The sequence below is a fragment of the Rhinolophus hipposideros genome, assembly GCF_964194185.1.
Source record: "Rhinolophus hipposideros genome assembly, chromosome: 24".
Lineage (NCBI taxonomy): Eukaryota > Metazoa > Chordata > Mammalia > Chiroptera > Rhinolophidae > Rhinolophus > Rhinolophus hipposideros.
Window position 1 is genome coordinate 16,227,716 of NC_138070.1, and position 20,182 is coordinate 16,247,897.

At 52.6% G+C, this 20,182-nt stretch overlaps 1 long non-coding RNA gene across 4 annotated transcripts; it reads left to right on the forward strand.

Annotated features, from left to right (window-relative positions):
• The first annotated feature begins 610 nt into the window (after window positions 1-610).
• On the forward strand, window positions 611-17,423 carry LOC308492578. 4 transcript variants are annotated; one of them, XR_013992528.1, is made up of 7 exons: window positions 611-777; window positions 1,281-1,410; window positions 3,817-3,900; window positions 5,574-5,772; window positions 7,136-8,393; window positions 8,593-8,671; window positions 9,198-17,423. It is a non-coding gene; the product is annotated as an uncharacterized lncRNA (long non-coding RNA). The 4 variants fall into 4 exon arrangements; XR_013992529.1 differs by lacking the exon at window positions 3,817-3,900 and having other exon boundaries at window positions 612-777; XR_013992530.1 differs by lacking the exon at window positions 1,281-1,410 and having other exon boundaries at window positions 613-777.
• Window positions 17,424-20,182: the final 2,759 nt, after the last annotated feature.

A 20,182-nucleotide genomic window follows, 5' to 3' on the forward strand; every position in this document is an offset into this window, starting at 1 on the left:
GCCTCACTGCTCTAGCTAACGGTAAGTACTAAGGAGAAGGTAGTTAAAAAAAAGTAAAAGACCAAACTTAGACAAGTTAGGACAAGCAATACAGTGGTATGAACATGGGCGGGAAGAGTCAGACGTGGGTTCACAGGTTGATTCCACCATAAGCTCGTGCCCATCTCGGGTTAATTGAGAGGCGTACACCGGGGCTGTGAGGATTAAGCAGGTTTTCCTCCAAGGCCCGTCTCTTCATCCTCATACGCCGGGGTCCAGGCTTCTGCTTCCCGAGTCCGCGGTCGCGCGCCAAACGCGCCCCTCCATCCTGCGCTCAGAGTCCAGCCCCGCAAGCGTTGCCATGGTAGCACAGTGGGCCAGGTTGCTCAAGGCTCAGCTTGCCGCTGGGCTCGCCCCTTTGTGCGGCAGGGATGGCGGTGTGCTCCCCCCACTCCTGGCCGCACCCTACCGCCCCGCCCAGACCCTCCGGAGGCGGTAGGCGATAGGGTGTGGGATGGCAGGGGCGCAGGGAGGAGGACCGGGGCCGAACGAGGGGCGGGGGGGGGGGGTGCGGGCGCCTCCGTCTGCCAGCCGCTCCCGCATTAAAATTTCATGGGCGCTGCAGTAGCTACAAAGACGACGCTGGCTGCGCTCGGGGGACCGGAGGGAGGGAGGCTGCGGACGAGTGCGGGGAGGAGTTTGCGATGGGAGGTGCTTGCAGGGGCTCCCCCAGTTCTGCACTGTGAGCCCAGGCACAAAGAGCCCTCTGCACTCGTGCCGCAGGAGCGCAGACCCGAGGTAAGCTACCACCTCATCCTTACAGCCCTCCCTCCCCAAGCGTCCTTGTCCCCGCTCCGGGAGCTGCCTAATTCCCCGAGGCTGGGGTCCGGGAGGGGAGGTCCCAGGGTCCCAGGCAGTGTTCCGGGGACGGCAAACGCTGCCTCAAGTGGCCCTCATCTGATGGATGAAGAGCCTCTCCAGCCTGCAGTTGTCAAATTTAGCCTGGACTCGGGCTTGGGTGGGGCAGCGGGGAGGGAAAGGGGAGGATGCTCTGGGAGGCCACGGCGGATGGGGGGGTCTTACAGTCATCATCTGAGGGGGAACAAAGATCCTCCCTTCCCCGTCTACTAGAAAGACAGGACGGGACCCCGGACCTTTTCGCTCGCCAGGTTAGCCGGTATCTGGCCAAGCCTTGGACAGAGCCCAAATGGTCTCAGACCTGGGGGTGGGGCGTGGCGTGGCGGAGGGGGTCCTGGAGCACCCTTCCCTCATACCGAGACCTCCCCCCATCATCGTCTCAGCGCCCACCCCCAGCGCCTGCGAATGCTCCACTTCTGGGACCCAAATTTCCGATGTCCGGCGTTCTGTGTGGCTCCCAAAGAGGTGGAGAGGGCCCGAAAACCCTCTTCGTTGAGAAGAATAATGACATTGGTAATGATACTACCTTCGTTTACGGAGACCTTACTCTATGCCAACAACATGTTCAGGGCTTTGCACGCGTTACCACAACAGTCCCGCTAGGGGGGGGGGAACCCCATTTTAAAGATGAGGAAATTGAGATCCAGAGAGGGTGAGGCATGCATGCAAGTTCACACAGCCAGTGATTTTGAATCTAGATTGGTCGAACTCTAAAGCCCTTGTTACTTACCCAAACAGGGCTGGGGGGACGCCTGAACCCACCAGCTCCCTTCCCCCCTCTCCCCTCCAATACACTCTCTAGAGGGGCTGGGCACTGGGGAAGGAAGGGACCAGATCTCTCCTCTCCCTCCGCGGAGGGCCCTGGGCTAGAGAACTTGCTTCTCAGACCGTGCAGGGGGGAGGCCCTGGGCGCCTGGATTCCTCACCCTCATCCCAGGCTCAGACCAGCGGCTGCGGCGCTCGGGGATGGCTGGCGCGCGTCCCCCACTGCAGTGCCGCGGGGGGAACGCGCCCCCACCTGCTGCTGGGGGGGGGAGAGGAGGGAGGCAGTAGTGCGGGGAAGGGTGGGGAGAGAAAGGAGAGAGAACACGGCTTTGTGGTTTTTTTTTCCAGTGCCAGCCTCAGCCTGAGCGCTGGCCCGGAAGGCGCGGTGCTTCCCTTTCCAAAGCACATTCCCACTTGGGAGCTTCTGGGGGCTTTGCAATCGCTCGGCCTGGGGTGGGGGCAGGGTAAGGATGAGTAATTCCTCTGGACAGACAGGGAAACCTGAGGACAGTGGTTCTCCGACTTCAGGGGCGGTGCTTCCAATACGCAGACGCGGGGCCACGTGGCCAGGGATGAGTCAGCAGGGGTGGGGTGGGGCTGGGCGTCGGGGGGTGTGTGCTCGGGCCTCCTCCCGCTCCTCTTGCAGGAGGTCGGGTCGTCCCGTGAGAGAACGGTGCCCCGCACTCCCCCCTTCACCCCTCGCGCAGGACCGTGTCGCAGTCGGGGCAAAATGGTTTCCTTGGGGACCCTTCGCCAGCCCCGAGCTTTGGGTGGCATTGAACTCATCCTAGGCCCAGTTTCGTTAATTTCATGTTGAAAGAATTTTGCGGGTAACATCCCTCATGCCCCCAAGGCCCACCTATTTTGTTATTTCATGACCTTTGCCATTGAGAAAGGTTTCGCAATGTACCCTGCATCCTTCTTGCTACAATTTTGACCTCTCCAATCAATGGAGAAGAGAGGTAAAGTCTTCAAATAACGCCTCACCGTCAACTTCAGAAGAACCACTCTCTGTGCCCTGTTTAAAAATGAGAATTTTCACCTGAAATCTATGTAATTTCACTAACAATTGTCACCCCAATAAATTAAAAAAAAGGAGAATTTTATAATTTTGGTGATTTTTTTTACCACATTTAATAATTAATTAATTAATAAAAATGCATGATAATTGTGGAAGACGTGGGGGGAACAGGGAAGAAAACTCCGTAGTCTCATCATCCAAGAGTAACTACTGTATTTACCCTTTTCATGTATTTCCTTCTTGTACATATTTCTATTACTGAAAATACTAATTGAAATTGTGCTATACGTATACTGCTTTTAAAAATTTACATCAGATGTATTTCTCCGTGTTGTTATGCCCTTTGCAGACATCATTATAAAAGGGTTAGTGTTTCGTGGAGTAGACAAACATGCTCTAATCAGGGCCCTATTGTTGGTCCTGCAGTTGTTTCCCTTTCCCTTGCCTTTCCCTTGCCTTTCCCTTGCCTTTCCCTTGCCTTTCCCTTGCCTTTCCCTTGCCTTTCCCTTGCCTTTCCCTTGCCTTTCCCTTGCCTTTCCCTTGCCTTTCCCTTGCCTTTCCCTTGCCTTTCCCTTCCCTTCCCTTCCCTTCCCTTCCCTTCCCTTCCCTTCCCTTCCCTTCCCTTCCCTTCCTTTCCCTTCCCTTTCTAATTGATCATACATTGAGGCATTGAGGCAGTGTGCTGTGGGGGAAAGAGAAGAAATTGAGAGTTACTGTTACCTGTGTGTGAATTATTCTCCCCACCTGTTCTTTGTGTCAACTTCAGTAAGGAGGTATTTTTCCCTTGTCTGAGCCTCAGTCTCCTTATCTGTAAAGTGGGGGATCATAGTCCCCGCTTTAAAAGTCTCTGTTGAGGCTATGAATCAGCGTGTGTAAAATGCCTGGTACCCAGTAGGTACTTAATAAAGACATGGCTGCTATAGGGCACCCCTTGTGTGCAGGCTGAGTTCACTCACTGAGCCCCTGAATCTTGTAGAGATCCTTAATTATTTGTTTTTATTTGTACTGGGATGTTGCTTCCTCTCCTGGGAGATCCTTGGGCTGTTTGAGCAGCCATGTTTCTGGAGCATTGGGTCCATTGTGCAGGTTCAATGGGCTGGTGAATAACTTATAGGCTTGTCCTTTGTTCCCAGGGGTTCCCTCCTTAGGTCTCTGCAGCCTGGCTCATCTGTCAGCTGGAGCTCTGGAACAATAGCCAGAGATACCCAGGGGCAGAGGTAAAGACCAGCTGAGAGTGACAGCTGTCTCCCCATCCCTCTGTAGGTTGATTGGATCCGATGAGGCAGGTACCCCCTTCTCCCTTGTGATGCCAGGTGGGCCCCTCTGGAAGCTACTGAATGAGTCGTGGAAGGGAAGGAGGGGCTGAACTATCCTGTACTCCATGCTGTGGAATAGATCATTAAGGGGAACCAGCTCCTTCTACCACTGAACCATTTATCCAGGTTCTTGCTGGGGGCTGCCTCATGGGCACGCCATGACAAGGCTGGGAGTTGGGCATTACAAACTGAGGCTCAGGGAGGGAAAGTGACTAACTCAGGGTCACACAGCAAGCGAGTTGCAGACTCAGGATTTGAACCTGGATGTAGTATAACTCTGAAACGTGTGTTGTAACTGCTACGTTACTCGACCGTCTCTCCTAAGAGTGAACTCAATCCGTTGCCTAAAGACCAAGGAAGCAACTGGAATAAACTGATCTGAGATTAGTCAGCAATCATAGTCTGATTTTTTCAGTCCTAGCAATGCTGATGACTGCAGTGTTTGCCATTTACCCGTATCTTCCTCAGGTCTTTTCCCATTTAATATCTCCATCCCCCCACCCCCGCTCCCATATTTGAACATAAGTTTTCTACCCCTTTGTGGTGCAATAGGCCTGTTTAGAATTCAATTGCACCATTTTCTATCTGGGTGATCTTGGAGCAAGGCACTTGACCCTGAACCTCAGTGTGATCATCTGTAAAATGGGGACAATAAAACCCAACTCTTGTTTTGTCAGGTAGGTATAGATGCCCCCAATGAGTATCTCTTCTCAGGAAATGTTAGCTTACCTTCCTTTCCCTCTTTCTTGCTTTTCTCTCTCCCCTCAACGCCCCCCCCCCCACATACATATCAGTGTGTCGTCCTTTGAGGGAGATTTGAATTCCAAAGCTCCTCTTTTGTGTATGTTGTTTGAATTCATCCAGAAACAGTGTGTTCTGCTCCTCTCCTGTGTGGGGCTCCTCACAGCACAACTTGTTATTCCCCGGGAGCTTCTCTTATTTCTTAGCACTCACTCATCAAAGCAATTTAGGTCAATGTCTCCTGTATGCTTCCGCTCTCTGGGTAGCTATTTTATTCCAGAGTCAGGGAAAAAAACACCCCAAAACCCAGAGGGATCCTGCAATGCGACCGAATGCATGTTTCCCTGACAGCTGTTCATCCTTTACCAGAAGCAGTGCTCCGAGTTTAGGGGGGGAAATGAATAACCTGTGGATGGTGTTAATGAACAGTGTGGACAAGGGCAGTAATTAATAATAACGTAAGACATAATAGAATGCAAGCGAATAGATCATATTTACCGTCCCCTTTAATCCTCACAGCAGCCTTGGAGGTGGGCACCATTATTTTCCCCATTTTACAGATAAGCCAGGTCCCGAGCGGTGATGCACTTACTCACGGTGGCAGAGCAGGATGGGAATCCACGCCATACAGCCCGTGTCCTTTCCAAGGTGTTAGGATATTTGGGTTGGTACTGGCCTGACCGAGATACCTCCTGTCTTGCTTCTAACCCGCATCCGAGGAGATGGGTTTTTGGCAAATGCTGTCATTTCAGACCAAGACCCTGGCATCCGTTCTCCAACATGCCCATGGGTACGTATTTGTTCCCCCACCCCTCTTTCTCTCTTGATGACAGCTGGAGGCATCTCCCTGCCCACGCATGTGGTTCCAGACATGCTCACATGGCCGCCGTGACCCTAACAGCCTCAAAGGAGTAACCAAGGTGCCTCTTCCTCTCCTTCTGTGCACCCCTGGGATGGTAGCGACCAGCATCACGCTATTTGTTCAGGTCCACCGTGAAATTCATATATGCTGAGACCTCCTGAAGCTCAGAGGTAGGCGGGACCTCTAGTGTCCCCTCAATCAAAGTTTCCCTAATGGGGCACCTGATCTTGGTTTGAAGTGTGTGTGTGTGGGTGGCTTATGTGGGCTAGTGGGAGCTGATGGGGCCCTGGCGCCCTGCTCCAGGCCTCTGTGCTCAGACCCTTCTGGGTGCTTGTCCTCTAACTGAGTTTTGAAAAAATAACTTTATCGACACACAATTTACATACAATAAAATGCACCTATTTAAAGTGTATGTTTCAATGTGTTTTCATAAATGTATACACCTGTGTAACCACCACCACAGTCAACATAGAAAACATTTTATCACTCTCAGATGTTCCCCTTGTCAATCTCCTCCTAGCCCCGTTGCAGGAAACCCCTGATCTGCTTTCTATGACTATAGATGAGATTGTTTTTTCCTAAAGTTCATGAATATGGAATCTTTTGTGTTTGGCTTCTTGCTTCGCATAGGAGTTCTGAGGTGCTTACTTGCTTTTGCTTGTATCGGAAGTTCTATCCTTTTGTGGGCCTGGCTGACTTCGTGGAGGCATAATTTAAATATCATGTTTCTCCCCCATTTCAAGTGCACCGTTCAATGGTTTTTAGTAAATTTCCTAAGTTGTACACCCATCCCCATAAATCTGTTTCACAGTGTTTTCATTGCCTTCAACAAGATCCCTCTCACCTATTTCCTGTTATTCCCCATCGTACTCCTAATCGCAGGCAAACACTAACCTACTTTCTGACTGTCGTTTTGCCTTTTCTGGACATTTCTTATAAATCGAATCATCCAGCATGTCGTCTCTTGTCTCTTTCACCCTGGATAATATTTTTGAGGTTTGTCCATGTCATAGTACATATCAATACTTTGTCACTTTTTGTCATCGCTACTGAGTAGATTGCATTATAGGAGTATACCACAGTTGGTTTATTCAGTCACCAAGACTGGGGGTTTGAATTTGATCTGTGCTTCCTAACTGGGTGTGTACATGCCTACCCTGGGAGACATCTATGCTGCAGGATAAATACGGCCTGTATTTCTGGAACATTAGTGTGCCACAAAGATGTAGTCAAAGTTTAAATAATTCACTGGTGAAAACAATTTTTGGAACACTCATTGTGTGCCAGGCGCTGGCTAAGCTTTGAGAATAATTAATTTTGAGTCACATGTTGGGTACGTGGGCATATTTGTCTGACCTGAAAGCCCATGCCTTCCTTTCTGCCCTCCTAGACGGCTGTCAGCGTGACCCAGGAACTAAAGCTTCCCTGAAACCTTCTCTTATTAACATCAGGGATTCTGGGTCCACAGGGCCAAGGGATAGGGGATTTGTGGTCAAATGCTGTTCCTTTGAGCTTCCCAGGGTCTCTTTACAGAGTGCAGCAAGTTCCTAGGATAGAGGAGAGAGAAGGGAATTTCTGAGTGCTTCTGGACCTTCAAGAACACACTGGGAAGCAGCCTTGCAGATAAGTATTCAAACTTACCAGCCCACAGCCTACCAGCCTGCCCTCTCTCCTGGTCTGTGCAGGAAAAATGCAGTAATCCAGAATCCTCAGGTGGGAGGGGAACTGGTGATGCAGCTAGTTCACTTCTCTGCCTCTATGCCACAAAGAAAGCTTGTCACCCCTTTATGGGGCCCCATAAAGGGTAATTCTCACACCCCACTTTTGGCATCAAGGCTGGTATTTTATAAACTCCATCATCAGGAACTCCTGAGGAGCCGAGGTTAATGACTTTACCTTGAGTACTTGTAGAGCTGGTGTCAGGAGGAGGCTGGAGGCTCCTGGTGGTCTGGGCTGGCCCTTCTCTTTTCAGTTCTGGCCCTTTGTCATCATATCTATAAAACTCGGGCCAGGCTCCTTTGCCTGGCAGTCCAGTGGGGACCTGAGCACTGTGCTTGCAGGGCACAGTCTTCTCAGTGCCAAGGTCTGAGTATATCTCCAGCCCCGGACCTGTGCCCCAAGTCCCAGGTGCGGACAGCAAACTCTGAAAATATGCTGAGTGGGACCCCGACTCTCCAGGCCCAGGTCTACCAGTCGATGAAGGTAGCTTAGCTGTCACCAAAACCTGGGAGATGGTTCGGGTCAGGATTAGTGGGCATTTGATGGTGGGGAGGAGTGGGGGGTAGAAAAAGAACCAGCTGAGGGCAAGGGCCCTTGCTATTTCCCACCCACTGCCTCAGACTGTGGGTTACCACTGTGCGTCTTGGGTGACTGCCAGGGCTGGAAGGGTCCCATAGCCCAGGGGGAGGGACAGACTTTCCAGGGCTACACAGAACGGCAGAGCTAGGAACTCAGCTCTGAGTCTGATCAGAACTCCTCTCCTGATTCTGTTCAGCTTTTTCTGGTTCACATTCTGCTGTCGTCAGGGACCTGGGAGGTGGGTGAAGGATGTTCTGGGGTAGGAGGAAGGCAGGTGGAGGGCGGTGTGTCCAGGCCCAACCTCCCTGTCTCCTGAGCCTTCTTATCAGCATAGAGGTCTGGCCGGGCCAGGACCTGGCGAGGGGGCCCGGGTGCGGTTTTCTTCTGCAGTGTGGTTGGCTCTTTTGTCTTCCAGGATGGGCCTGTGGGATCTACAGAGGAAGGAGCCGAAAGCTGGGCCCAGGCTGCCAGCATGTTGGCTGGGCGCTGCCAGGTAAGTCTGGGTTGACATTGGAGAGGGAGGTTCCACTGAGCTTAGTTAGGTGGGATTGTCCCGCCACCTGCGGTGCCTGGCCAGACACTTCCGCTCATGAAAACAAAGCCTGGGAACCAGGTGTCCGGAAGGCTTGTTCTGCATGGTCTTGGTGGGAGGTAGGTTGATGGTAGAGATTTCAGCGTGTTCCTTCATTCAGCACGAACGTGGACCAAGCCCCTTCTCCCAGCCTGAGAAGCGAACACCAGAGATGTGGTTCCACCGTCTCAGATCTTCATGTAAGAAAGTGCTTTATCCCAGTCTCAGAGAGGGAGGGAGCTCCCCGTCCTGGGAGGAATGCATGTGCGTGTGTGCGTGTGTGTGTGTGTGTGTGTGTGTGTGTGTGCGCGTGTGTGTGCTGGGGGAGAGTGGTACAGAGGTGCCCTCAGTGGGAATGTTGTAAAGGGAATCCAAGCCTCCTGAGGACTCTGAAGGTCCTTTCTGCCCACTTGAACCCTTGCCCCTTCTCCATGCACAACGCCTGTGGGGCTGGCTCGGGGCTCCTGTTATTGTTTTTCCAGCCTCCGAGCTAGCTAACCCTGCCAGAGTGGCAGCCATGGCCTTCCTCACTTCGTCTCTAGTCTTTAATTTCTTTTAAAAGTGATTAGTATCTAGAGACCCCCCCCCAGTCTAGGTGTTGGGGGCCCAGGAGGGAGGCTGGTGGTCTCTGAAGGCATCCTCTTCAGATGTGGGGTTAGGATTGGGGGTTGGGGAGGCTGGGGATAGAGACTGTGTCCTCATCCTAACTTGCTGTGCCTCCTCCAGGCAGCTCTGCCCTGCCACACCTCCAGGACTCCGGGCCTGGTCTTGTCTTTGGAGCCCAGGTGACTCTGGCAGCAGCCTTTGGTGGTTTTCTGGAACCCCGGACCATTCCCCCAAGATCTTATTCTTCCCAACTCCTGGGATGGAGCCTCCCGTGGACAAAGGGCCCTCCTGGTTGGTGCCCAGCCAAGGACAGGACCTGGCTTAGGAGGCCAGCTCAAGGGGTGCGAGGGTGGCCGTCAGCCCTCTGTCCCTCTGCGCCCTCCTGGACCTTGCTTGCTGGGCCTTCCGGTCTGGGCCTGGAAGCCAGTTCCTGACCTTGTGAGGACGTGGTTACTCCACACATCTCTGCTGGTAATCAGACAGAGCTTGGCCTGGGCAGAGGCCCCACTGACTGTACCCTCCCTAAGGTCAGGTCCCGAAGGACAAGGATGCTACTGGACCCAGCAGGAACCTGCGATGGGATTTGGGAGGAGCAGCCAGTGGGAGGGCGGGGAGACGCAGCTCAGCGGCCCGTTGTGCGCTGGAGTCTGTCTTGAGCCGTTTGCCTTGTGAGTGATTCTCATTTTTGGGGTGTTTCTTGGATGGGGCTTTTCGGTGCTTCTCTTCTTCCTGATGGTCAAGGGGAGGAGGCAGTCGCGGTCTGGGAGGAGCACGGGCCTTCCCCCAGGTTGAGCTCTGGGAGGGGCAGCTGGAGGGGGAATGGGTCTGCTATCCTGAAAGGGGAGCATTTCCAAGAGAGGAGGAGACCCAGGCCAGGGGGTGTGGCCAGGAGGCGGACACTGGGCCTGTTCCCACCATCCAAAGGGAATGGGCTGCAACCAGCCTTGCCTCGAGGCTTGAGGGGTAACTCAGCCCGATTTCTGAGCCTTACTCCTGTTGTACCCAATCCTCGATTCTGTCCTTGTGGGGCAAAGGCAGGCAGGCAGGGCAGCACCCAGGCACACACGTGCAGTTTCCCCCACCACACAGATTCACTTCCACGCCTGCCTCTCCCTTCTCCACTTGTTCTAGTCCCCTCCAGGGGGGCTGCTCCCAGTGCTTGCGCAAGAGCAGCTGTGGGCTCCTCAGGCCAGTTTCAAAGCTGCATGTCCTTTTCTCGGCTGAGGGTGGGGGCCCATTATTAGTTTGCTGGAGCTGCCATCACAAAATACCACAGACTGGGTGGCATAAACAGCAGAAATATGTTTTCTCACGGTTCTAGTGGCTGGAAGTCCAAGATCAAGGTGCCAGGGTTGGTTTCTCCCCAGGTCTCTCTCCTCAGCTTGGAGAGGACCTCCTTCTTGCTGCCTTTTCACATGGCCTTTTCTCTGTGCACACAGTCAGGGGTAGGAGGTGAGGTGGGTAGGCGTGGGAGGGAGGGGGGAAAGGGAGAGGTCTTCCACTTTTTATAAGGACACCGCGCCTATCAGATCAGGGCCCCACCCTTATGACCTCGTTTAGCCTTAATTACCTCCTTAAAGGCTGTATCTCCAAATATAGTCACCTTGGGGGTTAGGGCTTAAATCTCTGAATTTGGGGAGAGACATGATTTAGTCCAGAACAGGCAGTCACCACAAACGTGGAAAGCTGGAGCCAGCTTCTCCTCACAATCCCCACCCCCACAGGGAGCGAGAGGAGGAGCAGAGGTTTGGGAAGTGATAACAGTGTGAGGGGGGCTGTGCTAGGGTGGCCCTGGGTCTCCTGGGGACACACAGAACAGCAGGTCCTAGGGCAGCGGGGAGGGGCCCTCAGGAGAGGGATGTTCTGGAAGAGCCCAGGCTTTGGACTGAAGGTGTATACTCTGCAGTACCACCTTGGGCAAGTTACCTCACCCCGATTTCCACTCTAAAATGGGTCATCTGCTCCCTTGGGGACACCGGGAGGGGAGTCGATGAAATCATGTGCTTACACAGTGTCTGCCTCTTAAAAGGTCCTGGCTAAATGCTCCCATCCACCTGCGAGTTGAGTTTTAGGGCTTATCTATTTTGGGAGCTCTGGACTATAAACTCAGCATCTTCAGATCCAGAGGCATTTCTGACTCTCCCTTCCCTTCCTGTTGCCTGAAGATGCCTCTCTGACTAAGCAGCTTGGGGAAATGGCTGTATTTCATGGCCTCCGTAGTAGCTCCAAATGGTTCTGAGGGTATTTCACTTTTACTCTCATCAGAATTGAGCATCTGCTCTGCTGATCGCCACTTGGGGGACATATAGGTGAAGATCTAGGCATGGTTCAGGATTTCATAGCCATGCGGACAGGGAGAAAACCAGCTCGCCACAGAGAAGTGGAGAATGGGGCGGAAACCCGTCTACTGAGGCACAGGTTCTGAGAGTGTGCAGGGTGGGAGTGACCTCTCAGCATGGGCTGCAGCAGTCTGGACAGGCTTCCCAGCAAGGCTGACCCAATCAGGGCCTTGAAGGATGAGAAAGATGTGATTTAACTGAGATCTTCCAGGGGAAAATTAGAGCAGAGATTCCCAAAGTGAGTTCTAGGAGATGTCATTGATCTTTAAAAAAAAAGAAAAAAAGGAAAATGGGTTCGAATTCGGCAGCTTTCTGTAGTGCAGGACTTATCAGAGCCTTTACAATGCCAGTGGGAATTGTGAATACTCAAGGACAGGCAGAAGATGAGATATTCCCCAAAACTTGACGGGACAGAACCTTTTTTTTTTTTCTTTCAACAGTATCATTTAGAATTGTGGGAGATGTTAGGCTGGGTTTTCTGTGGGAAAACTATAGCAGTGATAGGAGATGACGTAAGGAGGACAAAGACAGGTGCTTTGCAGCATGGGCTAGAAAGACAGCAGACCAGGGGGACTAGGGAGTCTGACCTTGGTTCTAGGAGTCAGGCAAGCTCTATGCAGTTTTGGTATGAAGAGACAGGCTAGTAGTGGTTGGAACAGCTAGAAGCCTGGCTCTTGGTGATTCGAGGAGATGTCCACTGGATATGGTGGCTCTGGGGCATCAGACCTTTTGTGGGAAGGTGCTGGTGTGTGCGCGCGCGCGAGTGTGACAGGGTCCAGCTCTCTGGGAAATGGGCTGACCAGGGGCAGGCAGGGCGTTTCTAACCAGGACAAAGAGGGACTGTTTCTAGGGGAACTGAAGTATTTGGCGCGAGGGTCTCTGAGGCCCAGGCAAGAAATCGGGAAGCCAAATGCTTCTGGGCAGGGTCCATTTGGATAGGCTTGATTCTGGTGGGGCTGAGGGGCTGGGAGGCAGACCCCTGCCCTGGTCAGCCCAGCTCCCTGGCTGGTGGGGACAGTGGGCGTCTGGAGCTGCAGCTGAGGGGCCGGGGCAGTGTTGCATGGTGTGATTAACCTACTAACCCAGGGCTCGGCCGGGACGCTGTGGTGTGTGACGAGGTGCCTGGCCTTCTGACTAACCCACTAACCAGGCCCGAGCATGCCCTACTAACTGCCCGCAGCCAGACCCTACTAACCTTGCAGCTCAAGGGCCTTTCTCGGCGCTGGGACGTGGGGGTACATGAGGCTCCCGAAGGCCCTGCCCATGGCCTGGCATCTCTGTGCAGACCCACATGCCAGGGCAAGGCATGTACATAGGACTCGCCGGTTCTGCCACTTCCTGCTGGGTGACTTGGAGCAAATCACCTCACCCTTCTGAATCCATTTCCTCAGCAGTAGTCTGGGAGTACTGATCATTATTACCTCAGTGAGGAGTCCTGTGAATATTAAGGTTTTGACAAATGGCAGATACTTAAAAAAACAAAAAGCGGGAGGGTGGGGGTGGGAGGCCCCGAAAACCTGGTTGACACATTCCCCGCCTAGGCCCTGGTCCCTCTGGGTATTCTGCACATAGACCCGTCTGCCTGGGGCCAGACACTCGCTTTGAACCCCTAACCATCTCTTCCCCCAATTCTTCCTCCTCCTCAGCTTTTTCTTCCATAGGCAGCTCTTTTGTTCGGTTACTAACCCGTCTAACCTGGGGGTGCCTCAGGTGCACCTCGACCATCCCTTAACCAACTAATGGACCTGCGTGTGTTCTTCCTTTTATCCTAGTGACTCCTGTGTGTGTCCGCTGAGGTGCCCCTGTCTGCTGGTGCTGTGCTCTGACTTACTAACCCAGCCCCTACTAACCCTGTTTTCTCTTCTTACTAACCCCAGCCCTGCCGAGCTCTGGGCCCCCCTGGGGGCTGGTCATTCCCTCCTTTTGGCAAGCATGTTCTGGGGCTGGCCCTGCAGACAGACGCTCCACTTGGCTGCCCCGATTGGCTTTGAGTTCAGGCCACTGGGCCAGGTCTGAGGCAGGGGACAGCCCTATGGACCACACCAGTGGCCCAGAGGAAGAGGCGGTCATGTGGATATGGGCGGCTGGCTTCTGAGCACAAGCCTCTCTCTTCTGTGCAGAAGTGTGCTTGCCACTGGGAGTGGGTAGGACCAGGGAAACCTCTGGGGTGTGAGTGTGGAGGCCTATGGGTCTAGAGTGTGGAGCACTGAGCTTTTTCCGGCCAAGGGAGCAGAGAGAAGGGGCCCGTGCGTCCTTCTTTGGAGGGAAGTGAGGATAGATTTTCCCCATTGAAAGGTGGGTGGGTTGGTGTTGCACAGGAAGTCAATGGGGTGTCGGGGGGTGGGTGGGTCCCACACCACAAGTCAGCAAAGGGACGTGTCCCGCAGTGGAAGTCAGTAAGTGGAGACTTCTCTACACTGCAAGTCAATAAAAGGGTCTTGTCCCCACTGGAAACCACTGAGTGGAACATTTAGTACAGGAAGTCAGCGAGAGGGGGCGTTTCCCATATGTGAAGGATGGGAAGAAGGGCCTTTCTTCGCGAGAAGGGAATTTCTGGCCTTATCACCAAGTGGTGAGAAGGAATAGCCAAGAGGTCAGTGAGAAGGTCCGTTCCCTCAGCAGGAAGTTGGCTAGAGGGGCCCTTCCCTTGCCTGAGGCTGGCGGATCTGGGTTTCCCACACTGGAAGTAGATATGGGCCATTTTTCCTATGGAGGTCGTTGAGAAGGACTGTCCACCCCTGGAAGCTTGAGAAGGCTGGGAAGAAAGCTGATGTAACCTGGGTTTGAGGTTTGCAGGAGGAGGAAGTGGGAAGCAAGAAATGAACCCCAGGGCCCCACAGGGTCCTGCAGCCCCTGAGGCCAGACGGGAGCTCCTCCCTGGCTTCCTGTCCTGTGCCCACCTACATCCTGGCCCCAGCCTGCCTCCCCCAGAGCCCGCCAGCCGCTAAGCCAGGGCCACACCTGGGGGTGATTTTATTCCTCACCCCCAGTAGGCACCATGGTCTCTTTGGGCTAACCTCTGGCTCCCCTGCACTAACTCTTGCTCTCACTCAGCTAATCCTTGCCTTGCCCTGGCTGTCCCCGGAGGGCTGACCACTAACAGCCAACCCTGCCCATCTTGGGGCTCCAGGCAACTGGTCTGGCTCTGACCGGCTCTTAAGTCACCTCTCCTTCATCTCAACTAACTCCTGCAACTCCTGGTCTGTTCCTTTCAGCAGAAACTAACGGCTTGTGGATTTCCTTTGGACTAACAACAGGTCTAACACTCTTTGTTACTATTACCGTTAACAGCTTGGATGTCGGCATGGCTGGGATGGGCTAACCCAGGTTTGGAATTGGACTAACACAGGGAGAAGTGTAGCTCGTAGCATTGGACTGCTCTGGCGTCCGAGCCATCTGAAGTCAGTAAAGATTGTGGTCCTCTAAAGGAGGTGCCGGGCTTGGGTGTGGCTCAGGCTTGATGGAGGAGTGATGTCTGCTGGGGTGGGGTCAGAAGCATCGCCAGCCTTTCAAGGTACTGGCCACTGGACATATCCTATTAAACCCTCATAATCCGCAAATGGGTTTTGGTTCTTTTAAACAATAGCCCCGTAGCTGCAATAGTCCACATGAGTGGATGCAGTGCTTGTAACTGTCCAAATACCTCTCTGGTGTGTACAGAGGCGATGCCATTATGTGTGGAATGGTCATCAGTCACCAGGCCAGGGCCCAGAGTCCTTGATTTGGGGACTTGAGAGTTTTGGAAGCCCTAGGAGCGAAAGCTTCAGATTGGAATATTCAGAAGGGTTATAAATCCGTCACCCATTTACACAGTAGAAATTAGTTCAGCTTCCTCTTCCAACTTCTATGCCATCTAGCTGCACTGAGATGATAAGAGTCTGGCTGGAAGGGAGTTTGGAAGGGCTGAGGGAGGGTCCTTTGGGAGCAGAGGGGGAGCCATGAGGCCAGAGGTTCCTGGGTGGGGGTTAGAGGTGGCACTGGGTTGAGGGGGGCATGGGAAGTGGTACCGTTTTAGCTGGCTTGGTCTGGCAGTCAGGGTCTGTGAGAGAGGACAGCTCATACAGGGCCTGGAGGATTGGTCAGCTCAGGGTCAAGGTCAGAGGCTGGCCTGGAGACCTTGCAGGCAAGTTGCTTGGGTCATTGGATGCTGGTCTGGGGCCGAGAGCCTCTCTGACAGCCATGGGCTCAGCTGACTGTGTGCAGCTAGCTAGCAGTGAGGCCTGAAGGGTGATCCTGAGGCCTGAGTTGCAAAGAGAACAAGAAGAGAACGCACCAGGAAGAGCTTGAGAAGGTGCATTGGCTGCTGGCAGGGCTGGGCATGGAGTGGCGTCTGCACCGGGGAAGCTCATGCCTGCTGCCCTCTAGTGGTCCCCGTGCCCCATGTCACTCGGAGCGGGAGGCTCAGAAACCTTTCCCGTTCCGGGGGAACTCCTCTATTCATACACAGATTTTATTCTGCTGAGGACCTACTATGTGCCAAGGGCTGCTCTGGGTGCTGGGACCCACACACGAGCTCAGTGAGGGAGGTTCAGAAATAAACAAGGAATGCAGTGAGATGGGTGGAAGCACCCAGGAGACAGACAAGGATGAAACTCCCGTTCTGTGGCAGGCCCAGTGCCAGGCATTGAGGACGCGTGACGACTAAACAACATCTGGTCTTCAGAGCTTTGAGGCTAGTGTGTTGAGGGGGTGTGGGCAGAGTGGGAGCTGGACAGTCAGGGTAGGCTTTCTAAAGAGGAAGACATCTCAGCTGAGACCTGGAGGGGCAGAGTGTGGTGGGGATGAGTGCCAGGCAGCAGGAATGGTGAACTCAAAGTTGTGGGGATCAGAGAGAATCAGAGAGATTCCGGAAGGTTCATGGGGAACAGACGGGAAGTGGACACGTACCAGGCCGTGTGGCCAGGAAGTTCGAGCTTTGCCTGAAGGGCACTAGGGGGCCACGGATGTGATCTGCGGAGAGGAGATGTTGGAGTTGAATGTGAGGCTGACGATTTGGCGGTTTGGGCGCAGGTCGGATTCGGAAGAGCTCATAATGAGTTCTGATCAATTTTTAGATAACCGATTAGAACTTCTTGCAACGAGGAGGGCCCTTAGGTCCATCTGGAGATAAACAGGATCTGTGCATGCATGCCCCCATTGGAGGTAGTGCCGCAATGACTGGGGAGCAAAGAGGGCCATGTTCATGCCAGGCTTTGGTTTGACTGAGGGGACGATGATACCTTGGAAGACAAGCAGTCTCGAGAGTGTGTCAGCCAGGCCCCTGGTGGTAGGCGGCTCCCAGACAAGATGTGAGGGATTGCGGTTGCAGGCTGCAAGTCTGAGAGAATCTCACTGGAGAGGGAGACCATTTGTCCCGGGTGGCTGCAAGGGGCACCTGCAAGCAGGAAGGAGTGTGTTTCCAAGAGGCTCATCCTGGTCCCAGGGAGGAAAAACACCTGTCTTGGTGGGTAACGAAACTTCTGTCCCTGGAGACGGAAGGATTGGGACTAGGCCACCTTTGACACGGATGATGGCGGTCAGATTCTAGGAGAGTGTGTGTGTGTGTGTGTGTGTGTGTGTGTCCTCGACCTAATACCAGAGGAAGTCAAGCTCAAGTAGGCACACTGTATCCCCCTCTGACTTGGGCCTGCTGAGGTTCCCTCTGGCCTTGAGTCTACTGCACATCAAACTCGTTAGGAACAGAATCTCATGAGCTGGGGAATTGGCCTCCCAGAGGCATCTTAATCTTTTAATAGGTAGTATGGAGGGGGTGGCCACTGTGGACCCTGCTTGAGGGCTGTGCTGTCACAAATGCTGACATATTGAGCTGGGACGATGGCCAGGGTAAGGGACGGGTCTCATTCCAAAAAAGGATCCCAAAGGCCCTCTTGAAAAGCTTTCCAGGGACTCATTGTTTTATTTTAACAGAGCAGAGAAGACTTTTTCTGTGTTATTGCCTCCTGGGGATGCTGAATGTGGGAACAGAAATTCTGTTAGAGATTAAAAATCAGATTTTTACCTGGATCCATCAATGGCGTGCGAACTTGGCTTTTTGTTTTCACCCACGAATGTCGCTTCGTCTGTGTAAATACCATTTTGATATTAAAAAAACCAATTCACACCCAAAGGATGACTGTGTCTTAGTTGGCAAAAAGGGATGTGTAGTTAGGGGGTGGGGTGGGGCTGGGGCGCCAGTGGCAATTTCAAGGAGCAGGAGTGGGCTCTGTCAGCCTTCCTTCAAGACTGACCTTAGAAGTCAATACTGTCGGGTACTTTCATTTTTGGTAGTGGGGAAAATACACATAACATAAAAGTTACCATCTTAATAGTTTTAAGTGTACAATTCAGTGGCAATAAGTACATTCACATTGTTGTGCAACCATCACCACTCTCCATACTATATATGGTTTTAATAATACTTTTTTGCCTAGGACAGCTCTTCAAAGAAAAGCCAGGGTCGTCTTGTCAGAGAGCTTATACTTCATTGGGAAGGCAAAGAGTTCTTTGGTGACAGAGAAAAAGGGAGAGTGTAGCATGTAGTGGTGAAGGGCAGGCACATACATAGCACACACGTTGCTAATTTCCCTTCCAGCACCCATGGCAGACATTGCTAGTTGATCACCCATCTTTCTTCGGGAACCTGGACACATCTTCAGGATCATTCTCGTACAGTGTTCAAGGTGGCCAGGACCAGTCTGCTAGGGTATTTTTAAGAATTTGGAGTCAGTCCTAGGTTTGAAATTCCTGACAAACCTCGGTTTGAATCCCAGCGTTGCCCCTTACCTGCTGTGAAATCTTGGGGATAATCCCCTTTTTCTGAGCCTCCGTCTGCTCTGTAAAATGGGGACAACTCTCTCCTCTGATAGGACTGTTGTGGGGGATCACAAGGGAGTGTTCCCGTAGAGCGGAGAGAGCCTGATGCCTCACAATTGTCCCCCCCGAAATCTCATTCTAAGTTAGCACCAGCTGATTGAATGGATGCCAAAGGGACGGTTGGAAAAGAGGTCAGGGGGAGGGGAAGTGAGTGAGGGGGAGCAGGGGAAGCCTTCCTGGAAGAATTGACACATGAGGGAAGCCTTGAAGGATGGGAACAATCAATCAATTGAGATAAAACAGCCAGAGTATCTGGCGGTGCAGAGTATCTTGAAATGGCTCCTTTAGGATTCATTAGTTTTATAGGAGATGGGGACATAGGTGGTAGAACAGGGCAGGGTGGGCACTCAGGAGGAGGTCACAGCCTGAAGAAGCGGTAGAGGCTGGCCTGCGCAGCAGAACTCAAGGCGTGAGAAGAAGAATTGGGAATCTCCCAGGGCTGGAAGAACCTGAGGGCCAGGAGAGGCAAGTGCTTCCTGTTTGGTGAGGGATGGAGAAGGGAGAGCAGTCAATGATCTCGTAGAAGGTCACTGGGATGGGGAGGAAAGGAGCCTGGAGTGGGGGTGCAGAAGCAGGCGTACAGCAGCCAGGACAGCACTCGGGCTGAGCATGCACAGACACTCCCCCACACAGAGTTCCCGGCACCTGGATTTTGTATAGTCCCGAAGGACACTGTGCCTGCAGTCGTGGCTTCCGGCTTTAATCCTACTGCTGTCCTGTCTGGGTGACCTTCAGGAGTCACTTTCTCTCTCTGGGCCTCCGTCTCCTCTGTAAAAGAAACGAGTTCACTGAAGGAACCTCTGAAGTCCTTCTGCCCTCAAGAAGATGCCTAACTGGAAGATGATTTCCTCCTCCTCCTGGCAGCTTGCAGCCAACCACTGCTTTCTTCTCAGCTTCTCTCTCTTGTTTTCTCTCCAGAAACTATGGAGTTCTCCCTGTATACGGGGCACTGCCCTAGACCCTGAGATGCCAGCCTTTCTGTTCCTCTAACATACCTATCTTGTTGTCTCCTTGGGATGTTGCCCTGGATATTCCCTTGGCTTGGAATATCTACCCCTCCACTTTTCACATGGCTGGCTTTGTGGCCCGAGGGTTTGAGCCAAATGTCACCTCCCCAGAGAGTGCTCCCCTGACCACTCTACTCATGGTTACTCTATCACTGCTGTTCTCAAACATTTTGGTCTCAGGAGCCCTTATGCTCTTACCCTATGGTAACTGGTCACTCCCAAGTCTGCTTGGGCACTGCCCACTTGCAAAGCTCAAATGCCTCCCCATTTTATTCATGCAACAAAATGTTCTCACCCTTGCTCGTTGCCCAGGGGACAGGCGTGAAGCAGGCAGACATCACCTCTGCCCTGATGGAGCTCACAGTCCAGAGGAGACAATAAATGCCCATGTAGATATGAAATCACACACTGCGCTCAGCTCTCCAAGGATGGGGAACCCCTCGCAGGAAGAAGGGGGTAACAGGACGAGGAATTGGCATAGAGTCTCCTGTATTAGAAATGAGGACTGCAATGTTTTAAAAATACTGTTTATTAATTCATTGAAAAATAACAATAAGAACAATAAAATCATGGCATGCCAACCCCAATGACATATTCTTTATGAAAAAGAACTATTTCCAAAACAAGATACATTTAGTGAGAAACATTCTTTCACTTTATTTGTGTATTTATGTTGTAAATCTCTAATGTTTGGCTTAATAGCAGACAGATTCTGCTGGATTCTATCTGCTTCTTCATTCAGGCTGTTGCAACACCACCTGTCATGTCGCCTGTGGGAAACTCCACTGTACACTTGGGAGGGAATAAAATGAAAAAGGCTGGGTCTGGCTGGGTCGGCAGCTGTCGGGGCCACGTCTTGAGAACTACTGCTCTATAACAAGACCTGTTTATTTCTTGCTTGAAACGT